Raw genomic sequence first — 10395 nt, 5'->3', positions numbered from 1 at the left:
GACATAATAAGGAGTGGACTTGAGTTAGACTAATCACTTAACGAAAATGCAATTTGTGTTGTTGGTTTGTTTACAGACTCACTCTGCGGTCATTAGGACAGTTGCTATGGTGATGCCACTGGCACTTTGCTTGAATTCCCCAAGAGGAGTAGAGAACATTATTTTTTTCATAAAATGACAGAAGACATTAGCACAGATGTTTCTCCTCAAATGTGCTATGTAAACCAACACAGATCTATGCTTCACGTCATGCACATTTCATTTCCAGTAGGGTGTAACACACATACTACCTACTCATTACTACTTATTCTTGGGTATTGGTAGATTGTCAAAAAATATATATGTAAAAAGATTACTGTGGGTAAAAGAAGAACATGAGTCTATACATTTACGAGTACACATGTTGTTTATAAATGTGTCTGTTTTCTGCATTTCGCAGCTATAGTTTACAACATTATAGCCTGCAGTAGGGTGGATTTGGGACTGGCAGTTACCATGGTCCGGTAATTCTCAGATCCCCTTTGCTTCCAGCCATTAGTGACACCTGGTGTTGTCATCTGGAATGATGTCACTCAGTAACAAGATGTACCCAAACACAACTAAATCTGTAACAGACATAGGCCTCACTGTATTTCATCATTCACAAAATGCATTTGCAACAAAAATGTATGAACATACAAAAAAATAATGGTACAGGTCTCCCACCTGTACCATGTACATATTAGTAATTTAGCAGACACTCTTATCCAGAGCAATTTACAGTAGTGAGTGCATCCATTTTTATACTTTTCCCCCATACTGATCCCCCTTGGGAATCGAACCCACTATCCTGGCATTGCGAGCGCTATGCTCTACCAACTGAGCGACACGGTACCACACAGACAGACATAATTACCAAAGGACTTCAATCATGGCATGTGATATTAATTGTACAGAGTTACTGTATATCCCAGCTAGAACAAAATGTTCAAAAACAAACTTACACAGAACAGAAAGAAAACATTGTGGTAACTTTCTGTGAATCAAATTTATTTGGGATGGCTCTTTGCCTCTACCAGCTTTTTCCTCACATGGGGTACAGAAGAAAACCATTGAAGGTGGTTTGTAGGTCATAACCAATGACATGTGTCCTGCTAATTAAGAAAGCATAGATCTGTTCCCCAAACTCAACAACACGGTAACTCCGTTGGTCACCCATCTCCCCCGCCAGGAGCACTGTGATCATACACACCAGCAACGGCAACTCAGTCCTTCATCAAGTGCACATTCATTATGTAGTCATTGTGTTTGAAACAGCTTAAGGTAAAGCAATAGATTCACATCAAAGCATCTCCAATCCAAAATTAAATCTAGAATCGGCTTCCCATTTCGCAACAAAGCATCCTTCACTCACGCTGCCAAACATACCCTCGTAAAACTGACCATCCTACCGATCCTCGACTTCGGCGATGTCATTTACAAAATAGCCTCCAACACTCTACTCAGCAGATTGGATGCAGTCTATCACAGTGCCATCCATTTTGTCACCAAAGCCCCATATACTACCCATCACTGCGACCTGTATGCTCTCGTTGGCTGGCCCTCGCTTCATATTCATCACCAAACCCACTGGCTGCAGGTCATCTATAAGTCTTTGCTAGGTAAAGCCCCGCCTTATCTCAGCTCACTGGTCACCATAGCAGCACCCACCCATAGCACACGCTCCAGCAGGTATATCTCACTGGTCACCCTCAAAGCCAATTCCTCCTTTAGCCTCCTTTCCTTCCAGTTCTCTACTGCCAATGACTGGAACGAATTACAAAAATCATTGAAGCTGGAGTCTTGGAGCAGTTTACAGATTATTGCACCTGTACATAGCCCATCTGTAAATAGCCCACCCAACTACCTCATCCCCATTTTTTTGTTGCTCATTTGCACCCCAGTATCTCTACTTGCACATTGCTCATCTATCACTCTAGTGTTTAATTGCTAAATTGTTATTACTTCACCACTATGGCCTATTTAATGCCTTACCTCCCTAATCTTACTTCATTTGCACACACTGTATATAGACTTTTCTATCGTGTTATTGACTGTATGTTTGTTTATTCCATGTGTAACTCTGTGTTGTTTGTGTCGCACTACTTTGCTTTATCTTGGCCAGGTCGCAGTTGTAAATGAGAACTTGTTCTCAACTGGCCTACCTGGTTAAATAAAAGTGAAATAAAATGTTAGCTCAATCTGAAATGAACTGACATTTCTATCACGCAAGCTAACATGTCAGTGATACAGACTGCATTGAGCCCTTATATAAAATGTGTGTGACAATCAATAGGGTTTGTATGAATTATAAAAATACTACTGATGATTCCTTGTTCCTTTAGTGGTAGTATGCTTTTATATACATATGTAACTGGGATACATACAATACACTCACATTGATTATTTTTCTTCAGCTGGTCCATCTCATTCACTTGAACTGTAATGAAATGAACACCAATGGTTGAGAACTATTCAAACTTATTCTGACTACTTCTCAGCAAACCCAAAATGACTACATTATCCTACCCTCAGTCTCTCTCTGCAGGGATACCAACTTGGAATCCAACAGCTTCAGCTTGAATTCCAGAACTACAAAAATATAAGGTACATCAATCTATTGTCATGCCCTGACCGTAGAGAGCTTTTTATGTCTCTATTTTGGTTTGGTCAGGGTGTGATTTGGGTGGGCATTCTATGTTTTGTATTTCTTTGTTTTGGCTGGGTATGGTTCTCAATCAGGGACAGCTGTCTATCGTTGTCTCCGATTGGGAACCATACTTAGGCAGCCCTTTTTCCCACCTGTTTTTGTGGGAAGTTGTCTTTGTTTGTTGGCACTATAGCCTTTAGCTTCACGGTTGTTTTTTTGGGATTGTCCAGTTCATTCGACAGCCGTGACATCTATTCTAAGACCAATCCCCATTGATAACAACAATTCATCACTTTGAAGTCATAGCCACATTGGTACCTGATATTCAATTTTACATTACCTGCATTGTCATTCTTTAGATGTTATTCTTCATGCTTTGTGTCCTCGGTGGCTTCCATGTCTGCCATCTTAATCTGCATCGCAATGATGTCTTCCAGGGAGATTGTTTTTTCTGCTCGGTTCGTCGAGGGATTGATCAGGACACCCATGTTGTCGAGGGATTCACTAAGGATTTAATTTCCATTGTTGTCCTATGCCTGCACAACATTGGGCCCAATGACTCAGACAAGAGAGCCCAGTCACACAACTACCAAGAGAAGGTTGATCCGGTCCGCCACGCTGACCATCAACACAGGGGCCCATCAGGGGTGTGTGCTTAGTCCTCTCCTGTACTCCCTGTTCACCCATGACTGCGTGGCCATGCACATCACTGACAACAAGACAGCCTACGGTGAGTTCAGACCTGGTAGTGTGGTGCCAGGACAACACATCACTAAGGATCCATCAGGACCAAACACACCAACACAGTTGTGAAGAAGGCATGACAACACCTCAAATCATGAAGAGGGCCCTCCAATCCTCAAAAGGTTCTACAGCTACACCATTGAGAGCATCTTGACTGGCTGCATCACCGCCTGGTATGGCAACTGCTTAGCATCTGACCGCAAATGCTACAGAGGTTAGTGTGGATGGCCCATTACATCACTGGGGCCGAGCTCCCTGCCATCCAGGACCTCTATACCAAACGTGTCAGAGGAATTCTCAAAGACTCCAACCACCCAAGTCATAGACTGTTCTCTCTGCCACCACACGGGAAATCGGTACCAAGGCACCAAGTCTGGAAGTAACAAGACCATGAACAGCTTATACCCCCAAGCCATTAGACCTCAAAATAGTTAGTTAACCAAATAGCTACACTTACAATATGTATGGACCTTTTGCACTAACTCTGATTCATCACATACACCGCTGCTACTGCTTGCAATCTGTCATTTGATTCCTAGCTATATGTACATACAGTTGAAGTCGGAAGTTTACAAACACTTAGGTTGGAGTCATTAAAAGTCGTTTTTCAACCACTCCACAAATTTCTTGTTAACAAACTATAGTTTTGGCAAGTCGGGTACGACATATTCTTTGTGCATAACACAAGTAATTTTTCCATCAATTGTTTACAGAGATTATTTCACTGTATCACAATTCTAGTGGGTCAGAAGTTTACCTACACTAAGTTGACTGTGCCTTTAAACAGCTTGAAAAATTCCAGAAAATTATGTCGTGGCTTTAGAAGCTTCTGATCGGCTAATTGACGTCAGTTGAGTCAATTGGAGGTGTACCTGAGGATGCATTTAAATTCCTACGTTCAAACTCAGTGCCTCTTTGCTTGACATCATGGGGAAATCAAAAGAAATCAGCCAAAAGAATTGTAGACCTCCACAAGTCTGGTTCATCCTTGGGAGCAATTTCCAAACGAAGGTACCACGTTCATCTGTACAAACAATAGTACGCAAGTGTATACACCATGGGACCACGCAGCCGTCATACCGCTCAGGAAGGAGACGCGTTCTGTCTCCTAGAGATAAAAAGTACTTTGGTGTGAAAAGTGAAAATCAATCCCAGAACAGCAGCAGCAAAAGACCTTGTGATGATACTGGAGGAAACATGTACAAAAGTATCTATATCCACAGTAAAACGTGTCCTATATTGACATAACCTGAAAGGCCGCTCAGCAGGGAAGCTCCAAAACCGCCATAAAAATGCCAGACTACGGTTTGCAAGTACACATTGGGACAAAGATCGTACTTTTGGAGAAATGTCCTCTGGCCTGATGAAACAAAAATAGAACTGTTTGGCCATAATGACCATCATTATGTTTGGAGGAAAAAGGGGGAGGCTTGCAAGCCGAAGAACAACATCCCAACTGTGAAGCATGGGGGTGGCAGCATCATGTTGTGGAGGTGCTTTGCTGCAGGAGGGACTGGTGCACTTCACAAAATACATGGCATCAAGAGGAAGGACAATTATGAGGATATATTGAAGCAACATCTCAAGATATCAATCAGGAAGTTAAAGCTTGGTTGCTAATGGGTTTTCCAAATGGTGTGTGTGAGCAAGGAGGCCTACAAACCTGACTCAGTTACACCAGCGCTGTCAGGAGAAATGGGACAAAATTCACCCAATTTATTGTGGGAAGCTTGTGGAAGGTTACCCAAAACTGTTTGACCGAGGTTGAAATTGTTTAAGGCAATGCTACCAAATACTAATTGAGTGAATGTAAACTTCTAACCCACTGGGAATGTGATGAAACAAATAAAAGCTGAAATAAATGATTCTCTCTACTATTATTCTGACATTTCACATTCTTAAAATAAAGTGGTGATCCTAACTGACCTAAGACAGGGAATTTTTACTAGGATTAAATGTCAGGAATTGTGAAAAACTGAGTTTAAATGTATTTGGCTAAGGTGTATGTAAACTTCCGACTTCAACTGTATCTACCTCAATTACCTCGTACCCCAGCACATCGACTCATTACCCCTTGTATTTAGCCAAGTTACTCATTGTGTATCTATTACAGTTTTTATCGATTACTTAAAACACAAAAACTGGTTCCATTAGCACAAAAACACATACCCTTACGTCATTATCAAAAATGCACACACATTTCCCATAACCGTAAACACTATTCACCAGTTTCCACACGTTTCAATATTCAAAACGCTTTCTGCAAAACCTTACACAAAAGGTGGTCAAATAAATCATTCATTGTACTATATTCAGCAAACACATGCTCTAAATATAATTAACTCAAGTCATCACAACCTAAACTCAAAGAGCACACCTTTCTCCAGGTGCAAACACTAATCCTCAAAATGATTAACACACCAATCAGAAATAGGGCCTAGAGGCATGTCCATGTGCTTTGGAACAATGGATCCTAACAATGCCCAAGTTGAAAGACAACAGAGGAAGACAACAACAAGTCATCTCGGGTGAAATCCGTGCCACCCTAGTTCATCATGTGCTCATACATGTGAGGAAACAGACAGAAACTGGACAGCTAGTGGAACCCAACCTAAGCCGTTACATAGTTGCATCCATTGTCCGTACTTTCAGAAGGAAAACAGGTAATTTGCCTTGTTGTTACTGTGATACATGTAATGTTGTAGTGCATATAGACTGAATCTCCACTTTGTTCTCAGTGTAGTTTTTACCACAGTAATGGATGACCATAGGTCAGTACTGGATGACCATAGGTCAGTACTGGATGACCATAGGTCAGTAATGGTCAAATTCAATTTTTTGCAGAACTGAGAGGTGGCCATCTATTGGAGGTAGGCGGAGACTTCTCACAGCTGAGCAGGAGACTGCCCTGGTGAATATGATGATTATTGGTAATAATGTCATCTGTTAGAGGTAAATTCAAACCCAAATAGTTGAAGACCAGGTAGCGTTCCAAGGAATTGACAGCATCAGCATTTCCACCATTGACCGGATCGTTCAGAAGAACCACATAAGGACAACCGTGTGCCTTTTGAAAGGAATTCAAATAGTTAAGGAGCAACGATTCCAATATGTGCAGGTAATTGCTATACTGTAGACTTTTTACAGTATGTAGAGTATGGCCCATCTATCCAGCAAATCAATATAGTACTGTATAGTAATGTGATACTGTAACTGCAGTACACAATCTTTCATTCCAGTACAGTTGTACACTACAGTAGTGTATTTGTAGTAGAGTAAAAACAAATGTTTTACTTCTGTAGAGAATCTTTGAGCTGGATGCCATGGCAGACCCACAGGAGTAAACCTTTATCGACGAGGTAGGGTTCAACCTAACAAAAGGCGGTGCATTGGTCACCGTGCCATCATACAAGTTCCTGGCCAGAGGGGGCAACGTCACCCTATGTGCAGCCATCAGCAGTCCTGGCGTCCTCCACCGCCATGTCAAAGTGGGTCCATGCAACACGGCACAACTCCTTCAATTTCTAGATCAGCTGCATAATAACATTCCTCAACAGGAAGGGGAGCAGGGCAACCAGAGCTAGCCCAAGATGTTGTCATTTGGGATTAAGAGAGTTTCCATTGGTCTGCTCTGGTTGGCGTCTTGTTCAATGACCACCCCAGGTTCACAGTTCTTATTTTGCCTGCATATTCTCCATTTCTGAATCCAATTAAGGAATTTCTCTCAGCATGGCGTTGGAGAGTGTATGACTGTAACCCGTACGCACAGCAAAACCTCCTGGAGGCAATGGTGGACACCTGTGGTGATGTGTCTGTGGAGTCTATCCAGGGTTTTCTAAGGCACACAAGGGCATTTTCCCCACACTGCCTGGCAAGAGAAAACAATGTGTGACATTGATGAGATATTATGGCCGGACCCAGACCTGAGACGCTGAGTAACCTGTATATTTGGAAATGGGGTGTTTTACTGTGCATGGACTCTTCCTTACATGTGTCGTCAGTGTGACATTACAAAGGTCAGGTTTTTTGACCAAAACAGCATATCCAGTAGTATTCCCTTATCCACTAATGTAAGAGGTATTTATTACAGTACTGTTTAAGTTCTCTCGCCAGTTCTCTTGTTCCTGAAAGGGTTATCTGGATAGTCAGTGCTGTGATTTTACAAAGTTTAAAATTATTTCTCTGAAAAGCTATTCTAAACATTTTAGTAGCAGTGTTTTGAATGAATCCCTCCAGTGTGTAACAAACAGTCATGTAGTCTGCGTTTGACAGCTTGTGTGTGTTGTCTGAGGGCAAAGTTTGAATTGGGACCCAGAAGTTAGATGTTTGTACCGTTGGGTGAGTTTTTAAAATTGTGTGTGAAGATTTGAGAAAATGGTGAGTAGTTCCAGGAATTGTGTTCAAGCTATTATTATGCATTTTCCTTAGAACATGAACCTTTAAAGAGATACTCTTGCACGTATTAAACCCATATAATGATGTGTATGCATCCTTCCTTACATATCATCTAGAATTATACTGAAAAATATAAAACGCAACAATTTTAAAGATTTTACTGAGTTACAGTTCATATGAGGAAAACAGTCAATTGAAATAAATGCATTAGGCCCTAATCTATGGATGTCACATGACTGGAAATAAAGATATGCATCGGTTGGTAACAGATACATAAAAAATATATATATATTTTTTTAAATGGGCCTCACAATGGAACTCGTCACTGTATTTTTGGACCATTGAAATTGCCATCGATAAAATGCAATTGTGGTCATTATCCGTAGCTTGCCCATATCATAACCCCACCGACACCATAAGACACTGTTCACAACGTTGACATCAGCAAACTGCTCGCCCACACGACGAGGTTGTGAGGCCGGTTGGACATACTGCAAAATTCTCTAAAACAACGTTTTAGATTTAAGGGGTCTCCAACACCATAACATTGCCACCTGCAACAGATGATATGCAAAAATTAAACAATATGTTTTCACAAGCTGAATGGCCATGACCATTTTGACATCAAAGGAGAATTAAAGAGAGAGGTGGTTAACAGTGCAGTCTTATTGTTCACAGCCACACTCACTGTACAACCAAGCAAGGCTGCTTTGCACTTCACCATGACATCACTTCCCTGCCATTGACAGAGTGGAAAAAAATGACTACATCAGCTCAATAAAACATAGGGTTAAATATGATCATTGCATTCTAAGTAAATATATCACATTAACCTCAGGGCTTTTGGATAAAGGGAAACTTTGAAAAACTATTAAAAATAAAAAAGGTCATGGAAATTCATGATACTTACCACAAGTAAGTGTTTGAGGTCATGTAAATAGTAGTGTTGCTTGAGCACAAATGACACAATGGCCCTTTGTTGCTTGTTTTATTGCAATGTGTAGATTAGATTTCTTGTGAAAATTCCACATGCAAATTGTTATGAACTCTTAAACTTGGGGTAAGGCCACACACAACTTGAGATCAGAGTTTGAAGCCTGTACTAGTAAATGAGGTAACTCTAGAACCATATATGGAAGAGTAGTTTGTTTTGGGAATCGAGGAATAGTTGCCGGTTTGAATCCCAAGGCTCATGATGAAGAACCTGGGAGAGTAAGCTGGCAATGGGAGGGTTGCTGGCATCAGAACCTCAGGTGCCACTGACTGTCATTGTGCCCTTTAAGCAAGGCACTTCACCCCAAACCTGCTCTGCAGCTGACTCTGTGCTGCTTCCAGCCTCGTGTGTGTGTGTGTGTGTGTGTGTGTGTGTGTGTGTGTGTGTGTGTGTGTGTGTGTGTGTGTGTGTGTGTGTGTGTGTGTGTGTGTGTGTGTGTGTGTGTGTGTGTGTGTGTGTGTGTGTGGTCCGGGTGTAAGGAATAAAAATAAAAGACTGCAAAAAGGACTATTTTCTGATAATAAAGTCTCCCATCTTTAAATGATCTAACATTCAGGTGTGCATGTGTTAAAGCATGGAGCCTACAATGTAATGATATTATAACCAACACAGCCCTTTCCCTGTGCTGCTTTCTCACAAAATAAATATATACATTCTTGAGTTCATTTTCCTTGCCCTTTTCACAAAGTTATTTCAGTACAATGTGTCAGTACAAGACGTTTAACATTTAACTCCATTCTTGAAATTAATTCCCACACAGGCAAGTACGGTTCAGACATTTCCCAAGAAGGATCAAAGACATACCCTCATTATTGACACTAATGCAGTTGGCAGTATGTCCCACTAAATTAAGATGCCATTGATTGATGCTTATCATTAGACACAGCTGGAGAGAAAAGTGTGTTAATCTAAATATTGCCACAGTTGGACTCCCAGATGATAATCTTGGTAAGTGTACACACTAACACTACTGAGGCTTGCCAGCATGAAAATAAACACAATGGTTGAGGGGAGATATAGAATGGTAAGAATTACTGGGGAATTTTCTGTTGGAACTTTCCCCTAGTCTCTTTTTACAACCTTCTCAGAATTACTTGATTCACATGCTCAAACAGCAGCTTGATATATTTTGGTCCACACAGTTAGCAGACCAGTTTTATAGCAATTAACTGAAAATGGAACACCCATAAGTAATTCTTATTGTGGGCAAACACCTCATTTTGTTCCCAAAATAACATTCTGGCTTCCCTGCTGAGCCAAAGCTTTACCCCCTCTGTCTGCCACAAGCCCAGGATATACACCGTCGGAAATTTGAGACAAAATATCCACAGGAAAGTATTATTAAACCAACTTTTCAAAATGCTGATACTGACAGTTTTGTCTCCATCATCGGAGGCTTGCGTTGTAAATACATGCACAAGACGTGGTTAACAATAGCAGAGCTTGTGTACCTATTTACATTGCGTGTGCATGCCTCACATCAGTACCAGCGTTTTTAAAAGTTGGTTTAATAATGTTTTCCTGTGGATATTTTGGTCTTAAATTTCCGACTGCATAAGGACGAACCAAGCGTATGTAACGGATGTGAAATGGC

Source organism: Oncorhynchus keta, chromosome 9 (assembly GCF_023373465.1).
Source record: "Oncorhynchus keta strain PuntledgeMale-10-30-2019 chromosome 9, Oket_V2, whole genome shotgun sequence".
Lineage (NCBI taxonomy): Eukaryota > Metazoa > Chordata > Actinopteri > Salmoniformes > Salmonidae > Oncorhynchus > Oncorhynchus keta.
Note: the sequence above shows the minus strand (reverse complement) of the source record.